Genomic DNA, 25,374 nt, shown 5'->3' with positions numbered 1-25,374 from the left:
GGGATCATAATGACATGTGGAGCACTTGCTACATGCCAGGCACCTGGCTAGTCACTTTTCAAACATTGTTCTTATCACACAGATTGTTCAACAAGCAATATAAGTCCTTCCGTTGCCCCATTTTATAGATAAGGAAACGGAGGCTCAGTGAACTTGAAGTGTCTTAGTCTGTTTTGTGATGCTATAACAAAATACCTGAGACTGGGCAATATATAAAAAAGATTTATTTCTTACAGTTCTGGAGGCTGGAAAGTCCAAGGTCGAGTGGCCTGCCTGTGGCAAGAGCCTTCTTGCTGCGTCATCCCATGGTGGAAGGCCGGCCGGCAAGAGAGCATGCCCTGAAAGCAAGAGAGCAGGAAGGGGCCAGCCTCACTTTCATAACATGCCCACTCTCTCCATAACTAACCTGCTCCCTTGATAGAGACAATCCATCCATGAGGGTGGTGCCCCCATGACCTAATCACCTTTCATTAGGCCCCACCTCCCACACCCTTACACTGAAGATAAACTTTCCAATACATGAATTTGGGGGGACACATTCAAACCGTAACAAAAGCCTTGCTCAAGATCACCCAGGGACACTGGGGAGGGCTTCCCACCCGGGACCCTGGCTCTCGAGTCCAGGCCCTAAGCAGGCAGCAGTCAGAATGATGAGCAGATGCTGGGCAGTTCACCTGAACACAGGAGAGCCTGGGCAGGACTTGAGAGCCCCAGGGCCGCCTGGCACCGCTAATGCCAAGGCTGCTGCAGCCCCGGGCTTACTGTCAGCAGGAGGGCCCAGCTCTGCTGCCTGGCGGCCCCTCAGCTCCAAGGGCCCAGAGAGTGGACACACAGCCCAGAGAGCTTGGGTTCAGCGTCCTGCGTGGGGGCCAGGGCATTGCAAGCACCAAGCAGGGTAAGAATCTCCCACCTGCAGACACCAGCTCATGCCTGCCTCAGGACAGAGACAGCACATCATCCCAGGCCTCAAAGCAAGGGAGGGAGGGGAGCGGGGAGACCACTATCTCCAGAAAAGAGAAAGCCATGCCCCATTCAGGGTTCTCCAAATGGGCCTTTTCCCTCAGCCTCCAGTCAAGAGTCACTAACCTCACTTGTCAGAGATATGGTGAAAGAAGAGGAGGAGAAAGAGGGAGCAGTGGGGGCCTGGGGCTGGAGGGAGAAGGAAGATGATGGAAGGGAGCAATTTGAAAAATCTTGGAAGACTCCAGTGGGATCCCCCGTACAGCGGGCCCAGGCTCGGCATAAAAATCTCTGTGACGGAATGGAACAGCTGCAGCTGGCCCTAATCCCCACTGACGACTTCTCGGTCTTGTTCTCTGACTGCTGCCCCATGCCTGGCATGCACAGCCCTCCCTGGGGGCACAAGGAGCAGATTCAGGACAGTGCCCACTGCCTTCGCTCATCCCTCTGCACAGTCCTCCTTTTGCTCCCCTCCTCTCTCATCCAAGCCCAGACCCTAGCTCATGGCCCTGACTCTTCCTCCTCCCTCACTGCCCTCCCTCCCTGGGCTCTGCTTATGTTGGGTTAGTGGAATCCCCTGATGAGTGTGTCCATTCAAGAGCCACTTGGGACAAAGAACACAGTGAGCCCATCTCCACCCACCAGCCATGGGCAGGAGGGGTGGGTTGAGGGGCCCAGGAGAGCACCTACACCCTATGTCCTGAGCCCAGGGGCCATGGTTAGGGCATCTGGGTGGACAGAGGCTTGTGAACAGCCTGTGGGGCGGTACGGAAGTCACCAGCAGAAGGGAAGCTCTGGCGTCCTGGGGAGGCCCTGTTGTGGTTGCCAAGAAAAGTGTAATCCCTTTTGGCTTACAGAGCAATTACCGGGCGAGAAAAGGATGTATCCCCAGAACTCGGGTTTGTTGGCAGTGCAGCTTGTATACAAGTCACATTATTGATGTTGTCATCAATTCTCCTTCCCAAAAAGTCGTGAGAAGGAGCCAGGTAGAGAGCATGCGCTGTTCACCACGGGGGCTCCAAGGGAGGTGGGAAGACTGCAGGGAGCCTGGGGGTCAAGCTCGGCGGCCCCAGCCCGGGTGGGCCCAGGCCCCCTATGTGGGCCAGGTCCATGCTGCACACGCACCCAAGGGTGCTAAGGCCGTGGCACTCCACTCAACGTCCGTCACGGTGTCTGGGCTAGGGACCACTGAGGTGGCAGGAACCATTTAGAGAGCTGGGAGGCTCTAAACTAGGTCTGAGGAAGGACTTCCAGAGGACTCAAAGCCAATGTCTTGACAAGGAGGAAGGAGGAGACATCCTCTGTCCTTTCAGGAGAGGGGCTTCCATCTCCTCAGTCTTGTGAGCACGGACAGCCCAGGCTAGAGGCAGAAGACTGGACCCAATGAACTTTGGAGGGATGGAGTCTGAAGCTCTTATGTTAGTTCAGGTCCCCCAAGGAGCAGACGCCAAGCTGAGACTAGACATGCAAGAGTCACTGGGGGACACCTGCAAAGTACACAGGCAGGAGCACCAGGTGGCAGGGGAGCCCTCAGAGCATGCTGCTGGTCCGCCTCCCATGAAAGGGGATGGGGAAAGGAGGGCTGAGCAGAAAGTCTCAGGATGGCAGCACAGCGTCGCCAAGCACTGTGCCATCCTTGGGCCATCATTGCTATCAGAGGACTCCTGCGTCCCACAGGAAAGGGCCTGCGCTGGATTCCCAGCCTGTCTAGTTGTCGGTTGAGAGCAGTCTAGGAGAATTGTGGTCTCAGCACAAATGCTGGGTGGATCCAGAGGGGTGGTAACTGGGGCTGCAGCCAGCCATGCTCTGCAGCTGTCCAGGTCCACACTGCCACGGTCTGCCGGGTGCTGAGATCTGATCTTCCATCCAGGGGCAGGGAGCAGCTCCTCCACGATTCAGTGTGTCTTCCTGGGGATGTGGCCCCTGTTGCTACAGCAGATCTTAGGGCCACACTGGTACCCATCCTCTCCTGTCCATATCCCGTCTCAATTCCCCTCGCTCAGCTGTCTCCACAGCAGGTCCTGGTGGCTAACCTGGAAAAATTTTATTCCTGAGGACGCTGAGGCCTTAATAAGCACACCTTCCTCAGGCCAGGGATGTTGCAAGTGTCCACTCCGTTAAAACAGAAGAGGCCCCCAAGTAGGCCAAATGTGGGTTCCACACATGTTCCTCCCTAGCCCCATTGCACAGAAGCAGCCTGGCCTCCGCCTGCTGATGTGTCAGTTACCCCTGCCACCACACAACTCCTTTTCTTCCATGCTGGCCCCAAGCACATGCAGTCCAAGGGCCCGGGCAGCAGTCCTAGCATACAGTCTGTGGGCCGCTCCCTCCGCAGAGCTCAGAGTTGTGGGAATAAAAGCACAAAATTCCCCCACTGGGTCATTGGGTGTGATGGTAACTGTGAGCCACTCCTGCTTTCTTTTTTGTTTTTTGTTTTTATTTTTTTCATTTTGTTGGTTTTGTTTTTATTTTTGTTTTTGTTTTTGTTTTGAGATGGAGTCTCACTCTGTTGCCCAGGCTGGAGTGCAGTGGTGCAATCATGGCTCACCACAGCCTCTGCCTCCCAGGTCCAAACGACTCTCGTGCCTCAGCCTCCTGAGTAGCTGGGACCACAGGCGTGTGCCACCACACCTGGCTAATTTTTTTTTTTGTATTTTTAGTAGACGGGGGGTTTCACCGTGTTGACCAGGCTGGTCTCAGAAACTCCTGACCTCAAGTGACCTACCCACCTTGGCCTCCCAAAGTGCTGGGATTACAGGCATGAGCCACCATGCCTGGCCTATCCTTTTCTTTTTACTTATTTTTTTAAATCCACTCCTGCTTTCATCCCTTGGTTCCCAGGCCCATATACTCTTCCTACAGGGGACATAGCATCCTATAGAGGCCTTTTGGAGTATTGCCACCAAGCTGGCACTGAAGCTGTCATTTAGAAGACCATTCCAGCAGCTGCCATCGGGGTGACCACTTGATTGAGGATATGCTAGCTGTCTTTGCCCATGCAGGCTGCTATAACAAAATATCATAAACCAGGTGACTTATAAACAACAGAAATGTATTTCTCACAGTTCTGGAGGCCAGGAAGTCCAAGGCATAGAGCTGTTCAGTGTCTGGTGAGCGCAGTGCTTTCTGGTTCATAGATGGTGACTTCACTTTGCATTCTCAAATGGTGGAAGAGCATAGAAGCTCTCTGGGCCTCTTTTATAAGGGCACTGATCCCATTCACCTCCCAAAGGCCTCACCTCTTAATGTCATCCCCTCGGTCAGGATTTCAGAATAGGAATTTGGGGGAACACTAACATTAAGACCATAGCACTGGCCGTAATTCTCTAGGATCTGTCTGGTTTCCGTAGGGGCTGGACTGATGAGTTAAATGAAGATTAGAGAGGGCCCTGCACCCTTGCATCCTTTAGGTCTTTAGTGATGACAATGATCTCTGCCATCTTCCCCACCCTGAGTACAATATCCTTTTTGATGTACTCTCTTGGCTGGAAGGTAGTTTCAGAGTTTCCCCTTGGCTTTCACCCCCACAGACCTCACGTGGGTTTGGTATGTCAATCCCAATTCTGCCCTTGCGCACTGTGCAAACACCATGTCCCAGCAGTAAATTTGCCCAATCCTCTGGGGGCCTTGTAGGGTGTGGAATTCCATGTCCTGAGAAAGTGCTCCCAAATCAATGAATTCTTGCTTATTCAGTCTATGTTCTGGCTCACTTGGTTAAGAACCCTCAAAATCCAACCCAGGAGTGCTCCCCAGGCTTCTGCTCGTCCACGCTAGCTTGCTGTTGCTCTCCTGGCTCTGCGGGCCTGTCATCTTCCTTCTTGATCAGGCCCAGCATGTCCCCAGCTGGGTTATGCTGGGCTTTAACCCTAGCATCAGCCTGCAGCCAGGAACAGAGGAGGCGGCATCTGTTGCCTTGCAGGGGAAAAGCCTCCACAGCATCTTCCAGCATGCAGTGCTGTTAGTTCTTTAATTAGAGACGAGTGGGCCACCCACTCAAGGGTCCCCACTCACTCATCCTCCCGTCAGTTTCAGGGACCCAGGTTTTCCCCAGCAGGACCCTTACCAAGCACAACAGGCCTGCCTTGGCTGAGCTGCCCTGGAGCCCTCTGATTCCTACTGTCACATCCTGGGTCTGTTCCTCGGCTGTGTCCATTCCTCTACTGCAGGATATGGGTCTCTTTGGAAGCGACCAAATAGGATCTCCGACTCTGAGGTTGAGCCTCTAACTGCTGATGGCCCTCAGTTTCTCCTTCTCCAACATGACTTAAAAATAACCAGCCAGCTCTGCTGCCCTTGCAGCCCTGCTCCCTGCACATCTTTCAAATGGCTGAAGCACTGGACCTGAAACTCCCTTCCACCAGGATGTTCTCCCAGGTCACCGCTGGTGAAAGATTTGGCAACTGGGCTACCACTTTGTGCCGGGAACTCTCCAGGGCCTGCGTTCCACTTTGGGTGAGGTCCTCCTTGCCAGCAGGTGCTGAGAAAGCCAGGTCCAATTCTCTATTTTACCTTTTGCCACCTGTTTTCTTGGGCCCCTCTTGGTATCATCCAAGCAGGAGTCACAGGTCATTGCTTTCTGTCATCTTTGAGACAGATTCTATGAAGGCTAAAGGCCAAGTGCCCAGCGCTCCCTGGGCAGCCCCACATCTTGGATAAGATGGCCCCAAAGCATGTAGTTGAGCTCCTCTCCACTTACCTGGGTGAGATAGTCCCAAACCACCTTTGGCCATCACCCTCTAAACTCCCAGGCTTTCCTGGGGCTCAGAGTCAGGTTGCTCCTGTCCAGTGGCACACAGCTGGGAAAGGTCACATAAAGAAGCTGTCTGGAAGACCTCCCCAGTGGAAATCTGTAGAGTCTGCACAACCCCAGGACACACCTGGCCTCGCATTCACCTGAAGCGCCAGTTCCCAGGCATCCTCAGGATGACGGGAGAGACAAGAGGTGGGATCCATTTAGTCATGGGGACACCATCAGCGTATCCCCCTGCCTCCACAGGATGGCCTTCACACCATCCCAGAGCAGCAGCCACTCTTCCCATCTTTATGGGACTCCCTCCAGTGGAACCAAAGTCTCAGCAGCCCCTGGGGATAAGAACTTTTGCGGCCAGGCACGGTGGCTCACGTCTGTAATCCCAACACTTTGGGAGGCCGAGGCAGGCAGATCACCTGAGGTCAGAAGTTCGAGACCAGCCTGACCAACACGGAGAAACCCTGTCTCTACTAACAATACAAAATTAGCTGGATGTGGTGGCACACGCCTGTAATCCCAGCTACTCGGGAGGCTGAGGCACGACAATCACTTGAACCCAGGAGGCAGAGGTTGTGGTGAGCCGAGATCACACTATGGCACTCCAGCCTGGGTGACAAGAGCAAAATTCTGTCAAAAAAAAAAAAAAAAAACTTTTGCTTCCAGTATCTCCTACTCGCACTGTGCTGCTTGCCCAGACCCCACCTTCCTGCCCCTCAGCCACCCCTGTAGGCCCCCCAACTTGTGGGTTGGGACCCAGACTTCCTGTCTGTCTAGCCTCCTTCCCCTTCCTTCTGCCCCTGGTCTCCTGTACCCCCAACCTCCAACCCAGGCTTCTTCCTTCTGGAAAAGAGGTATCTCCTCCCAACCCCCGACTCCCCACCTCCAACTCCAGGCAGGCTGTGGAAGCACAGAGGGCCAAAGGGAGGAGAGGTGTCAGAGTGTGACTTTCCCTTGTGAGGAACCAGGAGCTCATTGCATTCATCTTAGCTCTGCCATGTGTCCCTGCCCATGCCATGGGTCATTGATGGACACAAGATGGGTGTTGCTAGAGGGCAACTGAAATCAGCACACTTGGCTTTCCCTGCTGCCCAGGCGGCCCAGCCAAGGACAAGAGAGTGAGCAGCAGCCCAGGTCACAGAGATCCCTGCAATAGCACACAACCTTCTGCCTGTACCAGCCTCCTGGGGTGCGAGAGCCCTCCTCTCCCTCCACCCCTGCTCTGTGGACAGACGATCTGTCTATCTGCCTGCACCCTAGCATTGAGCATTGAGCTGAGGAGGAGGAGCTTTTGAGGATAGATCTAGAGAGAAGAGCTGGAAGGACCTCAGGGATCATCAAGTCACCCTCCTATTTTGCTGAAGGGGAAACGGAGGCCCTGGGAGGAGAGGAGCTTGGCACAACCACAGGGTGAGTTTTCAGTAGCCACCCACCCTTGCTTCCGGACCACAGCATTTTCTCTACCCCAGTTCCTCCCACCAGCCACTCCCACTCCCTCTCCCAGCTCCCTGTCTTCTGGGTCCCCATTCACACATCTGCAACTCCCAGCGGAGGGAGAGCCTCTGCTTCTCAACTTCTTGGCAGCCCCTGTCCTTGGAGCACTCTTATTCCAATAATTTGCAAATCACACTAAGAGTCAAAGAACTGCAGTGCCGCTGAATAGCTAGGGGTGCGAGTTGGAGCCCTGGGTTCTAACCATAGTGATATTGCTTATAAGTTCTATTTTCCCATTTCACAAAAGAAAAACTCAGCACAGATGGGTTGAGCCATCTGCCTGTCAAGCCACAGCAGGGGGTCCAGCGAAAATTTAAAGCCAGGCCCTTTGACTCCAAGTTCCATTTTATGCCCCAGGAACCTCCCCGTGACCCCCTGCACAGCATGTCGCCTCTCCAGGCATCTCTCTTCCCTCTGCAAAATGAAAGGGTTAGCACAAATAATGTCTCGGAGGCAAATACAGTGGGGTCAGGAGTGGGACCCACCCTGCCTCTGTCCACCCATGCCCAGGGCCTAAGGGGACACAGCTTAGCACAGCAGGTAAATGTTTTGTGACCAATCTTTGTAAACACCTTTTCTAAACCTTTGTTTCCTCTGTTGTCACTGAGTAATTGGTGTTCTGCGTCTCTCTCTCTCTCCCCATCACCCTGACCCTCCATGGTTCCGTTCTCTCTCATATGCTTCCCTACACACCCACACCTCCCATCTCCCCCGACGCCTGGCGCTGGGGTACCTTGTCCGGTCCTGACCACCCCCCCACCAACTCCTCCTGCCACCTGTCCCTTCTGCCTCATTCCTAGGGCTCTGGCCTAAAGGACACTGACATCCACTATGCAGAGCTGGACACCTCTGCCCTGGAACTCGTGCCAGGGCCACGGAACTCCGTGCCAGGGCCGGCAGAGGCTGTGGAGTATGCCACCATCCAGTTGAGCCCACCCTAACACATAACCCCTAGCCACCCACCCCTGCTTCTGGACCACAGGTAAACCCACCCACCTCCCTCCTGCTCTGAGAGCCCCTTCTTGCCCTTCCTGGAAGGGCCTGCACCCCACGTACTGGGCTTAGCAATGAAAGGGTGGGGGAGGTGGGCAGGGGCCTGGTGAGCACAGGAGAAGGAATGTGGACCAGGAGCCCAGAGGGCAGGAATGTTGTTCCATTTCTGCCACGCACTGTTTCCCCTCTCTGAGCCTCAGTTTCCCCACCTGTGAAACCCAAATCAAGTCTAGGGCCCCTTCCTGTTCCAACAGTCCTCCTTATCCTTCTGTGGCCCCCAGAAGTGGCTTCACTCCCTGCATCCCAGCTGGCCCTTTAGCACTTACCAGCAAAGTGCTCCACTTCATTTTCTTTCCTTTTCTTTTTTTTGGTTTGTTTGTTTTGCTTTCTCGAGACGGAGTTTCACTCTTGTTGTCCAGCTGGAGTGCAATGGCACAATCTTGGCTCGCCACAACCTCTGCCTCTGGGTTCAAGTGATTCTCCCTCTTCAGCCTCCTGAGTAGCTGGGACTACAGGCATGAGCCACCATGCCCGGCTAATTTTGTGTTTTTAGTAGAGACGGGGTTTCTCCATGTTGGTCAAGCTGGCGTCGAACACCTGACCTCAGGTAATCCGCCCACCTTGGCCTCCCAATGTGCTGGGATTATAGGCGTGAACTACCGCACCTGGCCTCCACTTCATTTTCTTACCAAGGAGCCCCCAGGGTCAAGGCTGCACACCCACATTTCCTCTTGACCCCCCAGCGCAGCTGGACAGTTGAATTCAACCAACCTTTACTGAGTGCCTGCTCATTCCAGGCCCTGCACAGAGGGCCCGGGATCCAGGGCAGTTCCTAGCCTTGAGGCACTCTCAGTAGAGTGGCCAGCTTGGGACTTCTAAGCCCTGGGCTGAAGGGGAGCCCACAGGCTCTGCAGGGATGGGTGGTGAGCAGGGCTCTCTCCACCCTGGGCCCTGGAAGATACTGCGAGGTACACAGAGGCCATAGTGCAAAGAACCCAGACACTGCCTGGGGGACATGGCAAGATCAGAGGAGTTTCAGCAAACATGTGACCTCCCTGAAAGCCAAAGGAAGGTGGTGTCTCAGACTGAGAAACTGGAATCTGAGCACTGGGGACTCAGGCCAAGGGGCCACATACCATGAGGAAGCCTGGCCTCAGCCCTTGTGCTGAGTGGTTTGGGATAAGCAGGGTGGGAGGGGACAGAGACAAGGACAGGTGGAGGAGACAGGACTGCTGGGAGGGACATGATGGCGCTGAGTGTGAGAGGGGTCCCATGGGTCCAGGAGCCGGCAGGTCCCGAGAGGGCTGGCCCAAGCGGATGGACCCAGGAGGGGCTTCTCTGGTGGCCCCACAGAACCTTTCCCACACACCAGGAGAGCCTGCTGGGTCCCAGGACCCACAGACAGCAGAACTCTGCTCCCCACTTCCCAGTGTTCCCCACCCCTACTACCTCTCAACAACCTCCTATCCTCCTGTGACATGCCATCCTCTGCAACCTCAACAGAAAAGTGCTTAGCCTCAGTCCCCCACTTAGGTATGGAGGAGTGAAGAGCCAGGGGCCCGAGGCCGTCTGCACAGCATCCTTGGAGAACCTGGCATGGGAACCAGGATGTGTCCCTGCTCCAGCCTGTCCTCTGCCTTGCCAAGGAAGGGGTGCTGTGGGCATGAGGAAGGGGCTGGGTGCCAGGTGCGGTTCCTCCCCTCTCCAGCCCCTATGAGCCAAGGGAGGCATGCTTGGCTACTGCAGCTCCTTGTGAGGTCTGGGTCCCGGGAGAGGCCAATGGGAGGAAGGCGTGAGGCTTGGAGTCGGGGAGACAGTCTGGGGGCCAGAAGAAAAGTCATTAATCCCATAAATCCTAATGTGGACCTCCTCCCGGCCTCTCTGAAGTATGTGGAGTTGGGGTGGGTGTAATCCCAGACGTCCCTGAAGGAAACCCAGAAAAGGGGGGGTCTGCTGCTGCCCCCTCATTGGCTGCTTGAGCCCCAGAGAGGCCCTCTGTTTGGGTTCAGGGCCTGAAGGGCGCTGGACCAGGGTGCCAGGACAGGCGCTGCGGGGAGCTGAATGGGACCTGAGAGTGTGGGGGATGGGAAGGCAGTGAAAGGCACTGGGTGGGGTAGGCTTGGGGGATTAGCTGGGAATTAGCCCCTCCTGTCGAGCAGCCCGCCCCACCACACACGCTCACTTGCCTGCTTGGCAGCCCCACAGGAGGAACCAGGATGTCAGACAGGAACAGGTGCACCGCCATGAGGCAGACGCCCTCCCCCATCCCTCATCCCAGCCCCCTTACCTGGGGCGCAAGACTGGGCAGTAGATCCAGAAAAGTCCTGGATGTGAGCCCCTCACCTCCCCCTCGCCTCATCCCCAGGTCACTGGATAAGGCCTCAGCTAGGACCTCGCTGGAACCTCTGGATCGTTAGACACTGACAGTCAGCCCGTGGCAGAGCCAGAAGGGCCTCCCTGGGAAGAGAAGGGAGATTTGAGGCTGGGGATGGCGGGTGAGGAGCTGCTGGGCCCAGCCTCTCTCTCATGTCTCCCCTGCCCCCCAGTGGCACACTCAGCCCTTCCCCCTCCTGGCCCTCCTGTCTGCCCACGGCATTTCCTCTCCCCCAGTTCAACCCACCAGCGGCTCCCACTCCCTCTCCAGCTCCCTGTCTCCCGGGTCCTCATTCACACATCTGTTTCTCTCCTTGTGGCTGCCCCCCTCTTTCTCCCACTCTGGCTTCCCCTGCCCTTTCATCTCCCCCTTCTCCTGCACTCTCCCCACTGAAGCTGCTGGTTCCAGAGGCCGGGACTTCAAAAGGAGATCAAAGCTGGGCTCCCCCATCAAAGACCGGGCTCTGCCAGGAGCAGACCCCTCCCATCAGGCTGTAACTCTCCCTGACAGGCCAGAGTCCCGCATTCCAGCCCCCTGGGAAGCACATCCTCAGCCAGCACCTGGTGCTGGACCGACCACTGTGCATGGGGGAAAGCTCCTGGCATGAGTGATGCAGGGAACCAGCTGGGAAACTGACACAGCCAGCCCCTTTTTGGCTGTGTGACCTTGGGCAAGTCATTGACCCTCTCTGACTGGGAGTTACATTAGGTTTTAAATAGGGCTATTATGGAGTTGATTGGGTTGTTGAGTGAATTAAAGGAGAGCAAGCAGGTAAAAGATCTAGTGCTGAGCCTGTTTTACAGCAGGTGCCCAATGAATTGCTGCTGTTAACACTGCTGCCATTACAAAGCCCTCTGCATGAGCGCCTGTGGAGATGAGAGCAGAGGTGCTGGGAGGAAGGCTTGCTGCTGCCCTGAAGGGCAGGGGGACCCCGACATCCCCAGTCTGGGCCCCTGTTCACACAGAGGCTCCACATAAACCCCATTCTCTAGGCCTGGGCTTTGCAGGATGTAGTGGCCACTTCAAAGTCCCCATTATCCCCATTACCCTCCCCCGCCAAGCACTGGGCTCTCTCCCCAGACTGGATTCCTCTGCTCAGGCCGCCACCTCATCCTCAATCTCTGGCCCCAGTCCTCCTCCTCGCCCTCAGCCCAGCCCCACATCCCTTAAGGGGATGAAGGCGTCTGGATGGGGTGGGAGGTGGGGCTGAGAGGCCGAGGCTGCATTTATGAAACTTTTCTTGGCTCTGAACATCAGGGAACTTCAGAGACGACGTGACTTGAGTAAGTCCCTAAACCTCCCAAAGCTTGTTTTCTCATTTGTAAAATAAGGGGTTAGCTGCCTCAAATCCTCCCTAGGAAGCAGACTCTGTCTACATGGTAATTTTAAAGAACCGAGGAGATAGAACTCAAAGATCTCTGAGCTCCCTCAGGACAGGGGGAGACGAGGAGGTGCCGATCTCCAGTCTGCACTGCTTCCCACAGGCAGCTAGTGCAGACACACCCTGCATCTCTCTGAGCCCCACGCAGCCCTGAGACACAGACCTTGTGGGTCCTGTGTCACCAAGCAAGGGACTGAGGCTTGGGAGGGGAAGGAGCCTGCCCCAAGTCACAGCAGCAGCACAACGAAGTGAACCTAAGCCTCTCTCAGTCTCTCCCCGCCCTGCCACCTGACCAGGACAGTCCTCCCAGGTTGCAAATGGGCACATGGAAGCTCAGAGCCAAGATACGCAGACAAGGCTCCAACCTGCACCCCCCTCGTGTCCCCAGGCCCTTCCTGGGCTCCATGGATGTCTGCCCTCTTCCTCTGACGCCCCTCCCTCCTCCCACATCCCAGGGCACCCCATGGTAGCACTCCACACATACACTGGTTCCCACCCAGCTTCCAGCTCCTCGACCCCAATCCCCCACACCAGGGCCTCCCCCTCCCCCAGCTTAGGGGCTGGACCAGGAGAACAGCCTGATGGAATGTTCCACCTCTATGCTCCCCCATACATAGCCACTAGCCACAGGAGGCTATGGAGCACTGGAAACGTAGCCAGCACCACCAAGTAACCGGTATTGTCGTTATGTTAATGCTAATGTTCTTTAATTTTCATTTCATTTAAACGTGGCTACAGGCTGCCATACTGCACAGTGCAGATAGAGGCACCGCCCGAATGTCTGGTCTCTGCCCTTCTCCTCTGCAGACACCTGCAGCAGTGGAATATATCGGGTGGGCAAGAAAAATTCCTGGCTCCTGAATTCCCCAGCACAGGACAGTGTCCTTGGCTGAGCGAGTGGAGGGGGAAGAGAGGTGCCGCAGCGCCCAGTAGGCTCCTGAGTCCGGGTGTGCAGCCCAGGAGCCCTGGAAGCCTGAGCACCGTCCCAAGGCCTTTGATGAGGAGGCGGGAGGGCCCAGGCTCACCCATGGAGGGGGCTTGGGAGCCTGGTGGCCAGAGTCTTCTGTCATCCTCATGGAAGGCCAGGCAGGCCAGGGTCAGACCAGGCCAGAGGCCCTCCCCGGAGCCAGCTACTCCTGTCCAGTCCTTAGGCCTTAGACCCCTGACCCCAGTTGTGTTTAGAGGGCAGAGCAGAGGTGGGCTGCCTGGGTCCTCCCGTCCTGTCGGACCCGGGATAACCGAGGCAGGGGTGGGGCTCCCCCTGCTGGACAGCCTGGGAAACGTGCCCCCATGCTATAGGCAGAGCTGGGAGCCCCTCCCCAAGCTAAGCTCCCCCAGGGAAGCTGCCTGCGACGTCAGGTCTGGGATGGGAGATAGGATGGAGTGACCAAGACCCAAGACATCCCCTCCAGGGCCTAAGGTGGTGGGAAGCCAAGTGGAGGTCAGTATAGGACCCTAGGTGAACACACCACCCCATGCCACCCAGGCCCTGCCCAGACAGAGTACCCTTCTTTTCCCTCCCCGCCTTCCTCTCTCCCCGGCTCCTGGTGCAGGGGAGGGATCGGTCATGGGCTTAAGAGTCAGGCAGACCTGAGTTCAAACCCTTCTCCGCCACTTACTTGTGTGTGACCTTGGGCAAAGGGGTAGAGCTTCCTGGACCCGCTGGGAGGGTGGGATGGACAGGATGAGAGGGTTTCAGGGATGCACTGCTTGCATGCGTGGCGGGTGGTGGGCAATCATAATCCCAGCTCTCTTCCCTGCTCTCCCCTCTTCCTCTCTCTTTCCCTAGAACCCCAGGATGAGATTGGCCATGCCCCAGGACATCCAGAGCTACCCTGACATCTGGGAAGACAACGACCTGGGCCAGCTGCCCACCTGCTACCCCTGAACCATTTCCTCCATCCTCTTTTCACTGGCCTCCCTGGCCTCTGCCCCTTCCTCTAAGGGCATTTGTGGACAAGCCTCTGTCTCCTTCACACACACACCCTGCCCTGACCTCTGCATCCAGGACAGCCCGGGACCGAAGCCCCATCCTACGTCCCGGTTCCCTCCGCCCAGACCTCCAGAGCCCCCAGGCTCCGCTTCCCTCCACCCCGATCGTGGGGATAAACCTGTGGGTGAACACCTGAGCGTGACTCCCGTGGGTGAACATGAATTCTGAATGGGAAAGGGCAGGTGTGCCTGAGGGTGCACAGGTGGGCACCCCGCCACTGCCATACATTCTCATCCTCTCACAGAAGCTTCCAGACTCCCTGCTGGTCTCCCAGGCTCAGCTGAGCCATTAGCAAGAAGCAGTAGATCCCAAGAGGCAGCTCCCTCAGCCTTCCAGCCACCCCCAAATCACCTCCAAACTCTAAACCAACATCCGTCTTCCTATTATCTCAGGATCATGCCTTTAGAGGCTGATCATCTAAAGGGGCCAAGGAACTCAGACCAGAACGCTGCCTCTTCTGGGCACTCAGAGCTTGGGATGTCTCTGCTGGGTTGAGTCCCTTCACCCACCATCAGGGCCGAGGAAGTCCAGGAGGCTTGGAGGCTCCTGGATTGTGAGGGGGCTCCTCCTGCTGGGGGTTATGAAGCTTCCAGGCCATTGCTGTTCTAGCCTAACTCTCCACCAGCTGGGGGAGAGCCAACCCAGGAAGCCATAGAGAGAGACTCCCATCTTCCAACCCTCAGGCCTGGCACAGGTGAATTTCCAGAGTGAGCCCAGTGCATTCTATGGTCCTATGAGGCTGCCATTGCCCTCACTACCTCACCCTGGCTCACAGGCTAGCAGCCCCTGTGCAGGCCGGGAGGGAGTGGCCAGAGCACTGGACTAGGAGTGCAGGCATCCCCTTTCTCCTGTGCCAACAAGGGGCCAAAGGATACAGGGAAGAGACCAGATCTGCAATGGTGGGGACAGGAGCCGGCACCCTCAGGGCAGCTCAGGAAAACTCCAGTCCCAGGTAAAATAAATCTCCTGTCAGGCCAGGTGCGGTGGCTCATGCCTATAGTCCCAGCACTTTGGGAGACTGAGGCAGGTGAATCACCTGAGGTCAGGAGATCGAGACCAACCTGGGCAATGTGGTGAAACCCAATCTCCACTAAAAATACAAAAAATAGCTGGGTGTGGTGGCAGGCGCCTGGAGTCCCAGCTGCTTGGGAGGCTGAGCCATGAGAATTGCTTGAACCTGGGAGGCGGAGGTTGCAGTGAGCCAATATTGCGCCATTGCACTCCAGCCTGGGCAACAGAGGGAAACTCCATCTCAAAAAAGAAAAAAAAAAATGTCCTGTCCCACATTCTGAGTTTCATCTGGGCCCCCAGAGGCTGAGGAGGATTTGGGGCCTCCACTCCTCTCATACAAACTTCTCTTCTCAAGAGTCCCCTCAAGATCTATTTTCAGGATCAATGGGAGATGGAGCCCTACCCTAGCAGAGAGCCAGAAAACTCGGCTGGAGGAAGGCCCAAGGCAAAACCCGGGCAACAGAAATAAGTGTGGAGGGGAGGGGAGGGGACTCAGAAGGCTCTTAGTCTGAGCTGATATAACCTGTCTGGCCTTGGACAAAAAAAGGCTCATCTGTCATCAGTATTTCCAGCCATCTTCCCAGTGTCTAGCCCTGGCCAGTGCCAACCAGAGCTCAGTCCTAACCCCCAAAACTGAACTATGGGTCCAGATATGAAACGTGTAGAAAAGGCCACAAACTCACCATCCCTCCCCACATGCAAACAGACTTGTACAGAGAAGGTCACAGCCCTGGCACAGGCAGACCCGGCATAGTTCTGCTAATGGTGGTTCCATTTTTTATAAGGAAGAATGGGTCCGTGTATCATAGTCACTAAATCCTGATTTCAGCAAGGCATTTGTTCAAATGCAGACAAGACAGAGAAATGTGGGCTGTGTGATACATCTAGGTGACCCCGAAGTGTCTGGCCCCCAGTGCCGTGTGTGGTGTTGCCAGGCTGTCTCTTTGGCCGGGCTCTTTTCAACTTATCATTTCCTTGGATGAAGAAATTATGCTCAGGGAAGCTCTAAAAGCGAGAGAGAGAGAGAGTTGAAGCCGGGCGTGGTGGCTCATGCCTGTAATCTCAGCACTTTGGGAGTCCAAAGCGGGAGGATCACCGGAGGTCAGGAGTTTGAGACCAACCTGGACAACATGGTGAAACCCCCGTCTCTACTAAAAATACAAAAATTAGCCGGGCATGGTGGTAGGCACCTGTAATCCCAGCTACTAGGGAGGCTGAAGCAGGAGAATCCCTTGAACCCGGGAGGCAGAGGTTGCAGTGAGCTGAGAGCCAAGATCACGCCACTGCACTCCAGCCCGGGCAACAGAGTGAGACCCTGTCTCCAAAAAAAAAAAAAAAAAAAAAGAGTTGTGAGGGACTAGGAATGTTCTGTAGAATTAAAACAGAAATCCAAAAAAGTCTGTAAAAGGTGGAAGGTTAGCTCAAAACCAAAACATAAAGTGTAACAGAGATGGATGATGTAAAGTCCATTATTTAGGCTCAAAACTCAGCCACTGACATTTAGAATTAGAGATTCCCTGTTTGGTTCCAGTTCATATAAACTATTTCATTGACCTCATGCTAAAAATGAGTGAACAGCTTTTCAGGTTAGATTTAAATATTAGGTGCACCCCCAGCACTGGTTAACTTAGCTGTTCAGTGATTACATCAATGACCCCAGTTTGTTTGCCTGCTTGCTTGCTTGTTTATTTTGTTTTGTTTTGTTTTGTTTTTAACACATTTCTGTTCTGTTAGCCTTAATTTGTCCTCTTGGCTTTCAGGTTTGTTCCCCTCATGGCCATAAGATAGCTGCCGCAGTTCTAGCCATCACATCTCTGCACACATTTCTAATAGAAGAACAGGCCAGGCCTTTTTGTATATCTTTAAAAGAGAGGAAACCTTTCCCAGAAGCCCCTACTGGGCTTCCCCTCTACCTTGTTAGCTAGAATTGTGTCACACGCTCATACACTTGCCTAAATTATCCACTGGGAAGAGAAATGGGCTCACTACAACTCCTTGGACCAGTTATGAAGGAGAGTGAGCACTTAATTAAAATCAAGTTCTCTAGCCTGGGCAACATACTGAGACCTTGTCTCTACAAAAAAAAAAAAAATTAGCCAGGTGTGGTGGCACCTGTCTGTAATCCCAACTACACAGAAGACTGAGGCAGGAAGATCGCTTGAGCCTGGGAATTCGAGGCTGCAGTGAGCTATGACCATACCACTGCACTCATGCCTGGGTGAGAGTGAGACCCTGTTTCTAAAAAGGAAAAATAAATAAAAATACAAATGATCAGATAACCAAAAGTTCGTGCTCTAAAGGTAATGAACTCTCCATCATTACAAGCATTCAAGTAAGGACTGAACAAAACCTGTCAGAGGTATAAAAGGAGATTCTTGCAATGGGTCAGAGTTGGATGTGACAACCCTGAGGTCCTTTTCCATGTAGTTCACAGGTATACACATTTCCTCAACAAGGGACTATGGCTCAAGAGCTCACGAAAGGGCTTTGTGACTAGTTAAATACAACGCCCACACCCTGTGACTGCCCCTTACTTTCACACTGCTTGTCCTTCTCAAAGACCCCATCTTGGTCTCCTCTCCACCACCACATCTCAGCAGCTCAGGCTGTCCCAAGAGACTTGAGTGAAGACACAGGCAAAGACAGCGCAGGGGCTTCCAGACTGAGCCCAGCCTCCTGCCCAGGTGTGGGCTCTCTGGACCCATCCAGGGATGAAATTAACACCCACAGCAACAGACATCGGTGGAGCCGTTGCTGTGCGTGAGGCACAAGGGACCCAGGGAGAACTGGCCATTTGATTTCCAACTCAGAGCTTGCAGTGCAATTGGAGGGAGGAAGACGGGATACATGATGGAACGAAAAAATCATTCTATTTCCATAAACCACATGTGAAAATCAGCCAGATTTCTTACATATAAGTAGAAAAAGTAGTAATCCAAGATCCACACTCAACAACAGATGAGTGGGGACAGGCAGAGGCACTCTGGGGACACTGAGGAAGGACAGTGTTGTTAAAAATAATAGAACTGGGTGCTGCAGTTCAGACTGTAATCCCAGCACTTTGGGAGACTGAGGTGGGAGGATTGCTTAAGTCCAGGAGTTCAAGACCAGCCTGGGCAACACAGTGAGACCCTATCCTATTAAAAATAATAATAGGAGCTGACAATAACACAAAAGTGGACATTTCCAGATATGATCATATTGTCCTTGTTTGGCCAGTGTCACCAGCAGCTGGGTCCCCATTATGGGGCCTGGGTGCCCAGGGAAGTTAAGAGGAGATAAGCTCCCTCTGTTCCTGTACATCTCTGCCCACCTCACCTCTGAAGAGATTGTTATATCCTTGCTATCTATAAAATAGGACATTACAATGTTTGTTAAAAAAAAAAAAAAAAAGTAACTCCCAAATTTCTGAGTTTCCTATGTGTTGGGGCTGGGGCTAAGAACTCTATGTACATCATCTAATTTAATTCTCAGTAACACAGATGATCTCTTGATGTCCCTTTAAAGCTTCGGGGGTCACTTTTAGTATTCAGATAAAAATAGTTCCATGCCGTACAGTCTCCAAGATTCCTAAGAATGGCCAGGACCTGGCATTTTCATGATTCCCTCTCACTCTGATTTCCTCTTCTCTCTCAATCCTGTTCTGACTCAGTTTCTGAGTTCATGCAATTTTTTGGGTTTTTTTGTTTTTGTTTTTGTTTGATTGTTTGTTGTCTTCTTATTGACCTACAGAAGAAGAGATACCAAAACCAGACTTGGGAGACAGGGAGAGTCCAGGAAGGCTTCCTGGAGGAAGTGGCAGATGAGATCTGTCTCATCCTGAATTTTCCCCCAAAATGTTACTAACCTATGGCAGAACTTGTAAGATAATTTTCCTAGAAGTTGGGAGTAACTGGGGAGTAGGAGGGACCTTCTTATAGCCAAACGAGCAACTCGAAATTTAAAACTCAGGCCTCTTGCTCTTGCCAGTTCCTGCTGAACCAGTCACATCTTCCGGGTTCTGTCTTCAGCCTCTGCCCTCCAATCCCGTGGTTGACTCCCCTCACCCCTACCGCACTCCCCCATTTCCTGGTTCTCATCGCTTCCTGCTGAAATGGCTTTTGTCTTTGGAGCAGTTCAGCCCCACTCTTTGGCCTTCTCTTCCCAGTTTCACTCTGGTGGGTAGAGAGCTTTATCTGACACAATCAGTGGGTCATTTTCCGGAACAAAGATCCCTGTCTCCCTGGCAGCAATGCATGCCTTTCTCTAGAATACAAAAGCAGCTAGAGACACACACTTGACTCACAGCAATGATGAGAAGCAGGGATTCACATTTACATAAGAGGAGACTGAGGCATAGAGCAGGTAAGAAGTTTGCTGAGGCTGAGGTCTCAAAGCTGCTAAATGGTGACATCTGGATTTGAAATAGGTCTGTGGGCTCCAGACTATCCCTCTTGACTGTGACATGAACTTTCAAAGAGGTGAGGCTTGAAGAAAGCTTGGAGGGAGGGAACAGACGGACAGAGAAGCCCAAGACGTGAGGCAGAGTCCAAGACCTGCTGAGCCCATGGGAGTGAACCGGGGCAACTGAGGCAGGGAGCCTGGGAGGAAGCCATCACCGAGGCGGGCAGGAGATAAGCAGGTGGACTGGAAAGCAAATTAGGAGGAAAACCTAAGGGACAGTTGGGTCAAATCAAACAGAAGGACTGAGTATGGGGGCTGGCAGAGAAGGAGGAATCAGGAATCCTGTCCAGGTTTCTGACCGGCAACTAGAGAGATGCTCACTGAGATGGTGGCCATGCAGGAAGGCGGGGAAGGGTGTTCAGAACGTGCTCAAGTTCACACATGTGGGGATGGAGATGCTCTTAAGCTGCTGGGCTGTTGCTCCTGAGACAAGCCCACACTGGAGCAGCCAGCAGCCTACAGATGGTAATTAAAGCCACAGGGAGGATGAGCTCACGCAGGGAGAACGCGTGGAGGGAGGAGGTGAGGACTGGGATCCACTCGAGGAGCACTCACAGCAAAGGGGGAGGGTGACCATCGAAGGAAAGCAAGAAGCCAGCCAAGGTCAAAGCCAAGGCCAAGGCCGCAGGCACCGGCAGGGCTCCGCCTGGGACCTGAGGCTGGACTTGCCCACATGGCCAAATGCCATGGGAGGCAGAAACGTCCTGAGAACAGCAGTTGGATTTAGAAGTGGTAAGGGGGTGACTGGAGAGGGGACTTGGTGACTTTGTAGACCACTGGGGATGCCACTCAGAGGAAAAACACCTGGAAGTCTATTTGTAAAAAAAAAAAAGTGAATGAGAGAGGAGAACATCAGACAGCAAGGAACGCTAATCCTCTCAAGACAGGAGTTGGGGGAGAAAAGATAAGCCGTGATCTGAAGAGACAGCTGGGGCCAAGGGAGAGAGGGTTTTGTTTGTTTTGTTTTAAGTGGGAGAGTTGAGCCAGCAGCTGTGAGTGAAGAGGGGAGGTAGAAAGCAGAGGTGAAGATTCAGATGGAGGCAGAGTTCGCGGCTTAGGAGCAGAACTCTCCTAAAAACACGCTCTGTCAAAAACATCCAAATCAGCAGAAATCCACTAGGAGATCAGGGCCTGACCAGGAGCCATGGTCTCAGGAGGGTCAGAGTAGGAATGAAAATGGCTCCTAGTGGAAGGAATGGCCAGGGGCTGGGAAAGCAGTTCTCAGGAAATACAGTGGCAGCCTGCATCCCTCTGGGCCACCCATGCCCCCCAGCACAGGGGCCACAGCAAAGCTCTCTGCCCACCTCCTGGAGGCTGCTTGTCTGGTCCTTGCACCACCCACATGGGCTGCCCCTGCTGGTTTAGCATGGACCTGGGTTTCTCTCTCCTTATGCTCTCTGGGGCTTACCTGCATGCCTACAACTTCTACCTGAAGTCACCCTGTCCCCTGGCCTGGGTGTGCAGTATCCCAGCTCCTCGCTCTTTGATTTGGAGCAGAAGGTGTCCCAAAGTCCTCACACCCAAAGAAACCGAATTCTTCCTTGAGCCTGCCCTCCCCACAGCCACTGAAAGGTGTCTGCAGACCCGGCTCCTCCAGCCTCTCTTCCACATCCCCAAGCTCAGTGAGTTCCACCAGCAATCCTGTTCCTACACCATGACTACAACGGTGGCCGTGCACTGAGCCCGTGCCACTCACTGATCATTCCTTTATTGAATACTACTGGAGCAGCTACCACGTGCCTGGTGCTTTACCGATTGCTGGGATGCAATGGGGAACAAGTCAGGTTTGTTCCTGCTGTTGTGTGGCTTGAAGCCTTCCATCTAGCATTGTGCTAGACACTGCTTGTGTTATCCCCTTTATTCCTGCAGCAGCCCAGTGAGACAAGCATCACCACCTCCATTTTAGAAAAGAAGAAATCAAGGCCCAACGTGATAAGAATTCCACAGTTTATAGAGAGCAGATCCTTAACCCACCATCCCGGGAGGCTCTGCTTCCTCCACCCAGGGTTGACTCAGCTTCTCTAAGCTCAGGTTCCCCAAGTTCTCTTCTAGAGTGATTCCTCTCCCCTCTTCTCTCCACTGGAGGAGAGGGTGCATTGTTTGAGCCTGGAGACCGAGGTCTGAGGCCCAGCTCCTGGATCATGACTGGGTAACCTGGAATGGACTATTTATTTCATGGCTCAAAGCCCAAGTCCCCTCCTTGGTAAAATGAGTGAGGATGATCCTCCAGGGCCTGCCCTCCCCAGATAGGCGCTGGGGGGATTACCTGAGGTCAGAGATGGGAAAGTGCTTTCAGAGGCACCCACAGGCAAGGGGTTAGGCTTATGAAAACTTTCTCTAAGCGGAAGCCCTGGCATCAGCAAATTACATATTAACATGTGTTGAGTCACTACACTTCCTGTCCCAAGCTGTTTATACTGGGAGTGCTTCGCTAGCTGTGTAATGAAAGGGTTTTCCTCTCCTAAAGGAATTTCAGGTGTCTCCTAGCAGGGAGAGGAAGGAATCAGGGGCCTTCCTTGCACCTCTGAAATCATAGCCCAGAGGGCTGAGACTAGCATTTGTTGAGCATTTAGTATATGCCAGGCACTAGGCTAAGCTCTTTGCACACAATACCTCATTTATTTCTCATAAACCCTTAAGATGAAAATGCTATCCTTACTTCACAGATAAGAAAGTGAATGTATCTGAAGCCACAAAGCTTTGAAGTGGTGAATTTAGGACTTAGAGCTAGGCCTGTCTGACTCCAAAACTCATGCTTTTCCCAGGAAGAAAAACCCAGCCCTGCCCCAAATCCCTGCCAAAAGCGACCTCCTCCAACTGCAGCCTCAGCACCGCCACTCTGATGCTCACTGGTGTGCCTCCTGCCCACCTTTGCACCACACAAGGAGCTCTTGGAGGACAAAGACTCTGTTGAACTCATCTTTGTATTTCCAGCCATCAGCACAGTGCCGGGGCCAGAGATAGCATCAACGAACATTCTGCCGAATGATTGGATGGTCAAAGAATAACTTTTGCTTAAGGGCAAAATTGTGACTCTCATGCAAATAATCAAACTATGTCAAAAATTGTATTTAGTTCATTAATTCATGGGGGAACCAGTAAGATATTACAATTGGTTAAAAGAAAATCTCAAAGAACCTGAAATATAGCTCTCATAGTCTGCTCCGATCATAGTCTGCTCCTCCTGCCGTAAGAAAACACCATAGGCTGGTGGCTTACACAAGGGAAATCTATTTCTCACAGTCTGGAGGCTGGAAGTCCAAGATCAAGGTTCCGGTGTCTGATGGGGGCTCACTTCCTGGCTTGTATGTCCTCTTGCTGTGGCCTCACACGCCCTTTCCTCATTGTGTTATTACCAGCTTTCTGTAACTTTCAGGGCTGTAAAATAGCTCAAAGACCATGAAAGCCTGGAAAAAAAACCAGAAGAGTATGCTAGACAAGACACCCAATCATCTTTTTGGTCCATTTCAAAGTCTTTCACAATTTTTCCCTATAGAACGCATCAATGAAAACAGTTGTCTGGGATGCCGCTGGGAGTGTCCACTCCCCCATCCACCCCCAGTCCCATCTCTCTCCGGTTGCGCTTTGTCAAGCTTCTTTCATCACCCACTTCCATCAGACAGTGGGTGGTCCCACAGCTTGGCCCTGAAGCCTTTCAACTGCCAACCAACCCCACCCAGAGTGATATTGACACCCCAGACTCGCACTTACAACTGCCTGTGCCGTATCTCCTTTGTCTGGAGTAGAGAAAGAAGGCCGCATTACAATGTCCTAAATGGAGGGGGCCTCTGACTCAGAACAGCCACGCAAGGGCACAGGTGACCTAGGAAAGAGGGCCCTACACTGCATGTACTCCCTTGCCACTCACATTGGCATTGGCCCATGGAAGATCTTAGCCCAGGAAAGAGGGTGCCTGACACAGTCTTGCAGGAAAGGGGCATCCCCAGGCTGCCCAGACCTAAGGGCTCCTTCACCAGCTAGCTGGGCACCATTGAAAAATTTAAGACCTTGTCAGAAACTGCAGCTGACAAGGGGCCGAGGGTATAAGAGGAAGATCACGCATGAGAAGGAGGCTCCCACTGGAAAATCAATGGAAAGCAAACCCTGGGATGTCTAAATGCCAAGAATAGTCCAGGTGGCTCATTGGAAAATTCAACCTTGATTTCAGATCCCTTGAAAATCCAACATTTGCTCTTAAAAAACAATTTCTGATGTCTTTATCTGTCTTCCTTTTATGAAGGTCAAGTTCTACCTGCAGAATGGTGTTTGTGATGCAGGTCCACAGTGTTTATCTCTGGAATATCAGTGGGCACAAACTGGCCAAGACCCCCATCAGCCGCTGACAGCCTCACATCTCTAGCCTGCACTAGCAACAGCATCTAACTAGTTCGCTGGCCTCCAATCTCACCCTTTAACCCAACCCACAAGGATGCCAGAGTCAGTTTTCCAGATACATTTGGCCTTATCATTTTCCTGCGTAAAGTATTTCGTTGGCTTCTGATTGGCTGCCTGTAAGATAAAGGCCTGTGGTGTCCAAGGTGTTCCACAACTGCCCCCTGCTCACCTCCCAGCCTTGTCTCATCACTCCCTGATCCCTTCTTTGGGCTCCACCCTCACCAGTTTCTGGGAGTTCTCTGCATGCCCCAGACCATTTCTCCCACCTTTACTCACACCCTTCTTCTGACCAGCTCCTATCCCCTCAGAGATTGGTTCAGGTGTCCTCCCAGCACACGTGCTCTCTCTCTGCTCCAGCATACCTCTGTCAATCACCACATCGCTCCTCTATGTTGACAGGTCTGCTCCCCTTCCACCAGACGATGGGCTCCTTGAGAGCAAGCATCATTTCCCGTACCATTGACTGCTATCCTTGCAAAATGCATGTCCATCTAGAACCTGGGAATGTGACTTTAATTTGGAAATAGGGTCTTTGCAGATACGATCAGGGTTAACATGAGTTCACACTGGATTAGAGTGGACCCTCACTCCAATACAATTGGCATCCTTTTAAGAAGAGGGAAATGTGGACCCAGCGGCACACAGGGGAGAATGCCTTGTGAAAACAGAGACAGATTGGAGTGAGGCTCTACAAGCCAAGGCATGCCAGGGACTGCCAGAAGCCATCAGAAGCTAGGAGAGAGGTGTGGGACAGATTATTTTCTCGAACCTCAGAGGGAGCATGACTCTGCCATCACCTTGATTCTGGGCTTCCAGCCTTCAGAGTTGCGAGAGAAGAAATGTCTGTTGCTTTAAGCCACGCTGTTTGTGGTAATTTGTTACTGCAGCCCTAGGAAATTCATAGAGTTCTTATCAGAGCCCCTAGCCCGGTGCTTGGTAAATGTTGAAAGGGTGAATTAATGGAAGGTCTTACAATACACTGCCTGCCTCACTCCCTGGCCTCAAGTTGTAGCTGAGGAGGGGAGAGAAGACTCGGGACCAGAGGACTCCCTCTGACCAAGGGAGACAGGCTCAGTCAACACATATTTATTGCATACTTAGCAAGTGCAAACAGCTATACCCCATGTAGTGAATCAAAAATGACTCTCATCCTAACAAAAATGACCTAACGCCATGGATAATAGTATTAGTCCATTTTCACACGCTATAAAGAACTACCTGAGACTGGGTAATTTATAAAGAAAAGATGCTTAATTGACTCACAGTTCAGAGTGGCTGGAGAGGCCTTAGGAAACTTGCAACCATGGCGGAAGGAGAAAGGGAAGCAAGGCACCTTCTTTACAAGGCAGCAGGAAGGAGAATGAACACAGGAGGAACTACCAAACACTTACAAAATCATCAGATCTTATGAGAACTCACCATTGTGAAAACAGCATGGGGGGAACCACCCTCATGATCCAATTACCTCCACCTTTTCTCTCCCTTGACGTGTAAGAGATTACAGGGATTATAGGGATTGTAATTCAAGATGATATCTGGGTGGGGATACAAAGCCTAACCATATCAATAATGCAGCCATTGTC

At 53.0% G+C, this 25,374-nt stretch overlaps 1 long non-coding RNA gene across 5 annotated transcripts; it reads right to left on the bottom strand.

Moving 5' to 3' along the window:
* Positions 1–8,733: 8,733 nt before the first annotated feature.
* LOC123568679 (uncharacterized) lies at positions 8,734–25,153 on the bottom strand. Of its 5 annotated transcripts, none has more exons than XR_012423799.1 (3): positions 25,055–25,153; positions 23,108–24,680; positions 8,734–22,803 (listed from the first exon to the last, which is right to left on the bottom strand). It is a non-coding gene; the product is annotated as an uncharacterized lncRNA (long non-coding RNA). The 5 variants fall into 5 exon arrangements; XR_012423802.1 differs by having other exon boundaries at positions 24,154–24,680; XR_012423800.1 differs by having other exon boundaries at positions 8,734–24,289; positions 24,561–24,680.
* Between the last annotated feature and the right edge of the window lie 221 nt (positions 25,154–25,374).

Source organism: Macaca fascicularis, chromosome 14, assembly GCF_037993035.2.
Source record: "Macaca fascicularis isolate 582-1 chromosome 14, T2T-MFA8v1.1".
NCBI lineage: Eukaryota > Metazoa > Chordata > Mammalia > Primates > Cercopithecidae > Macaca > Macaca fascicularis.
Note: the sequence above shows the minus strand (reverse complement) of the source record. Positions and strands in the feature narration are given on the sequence as shown.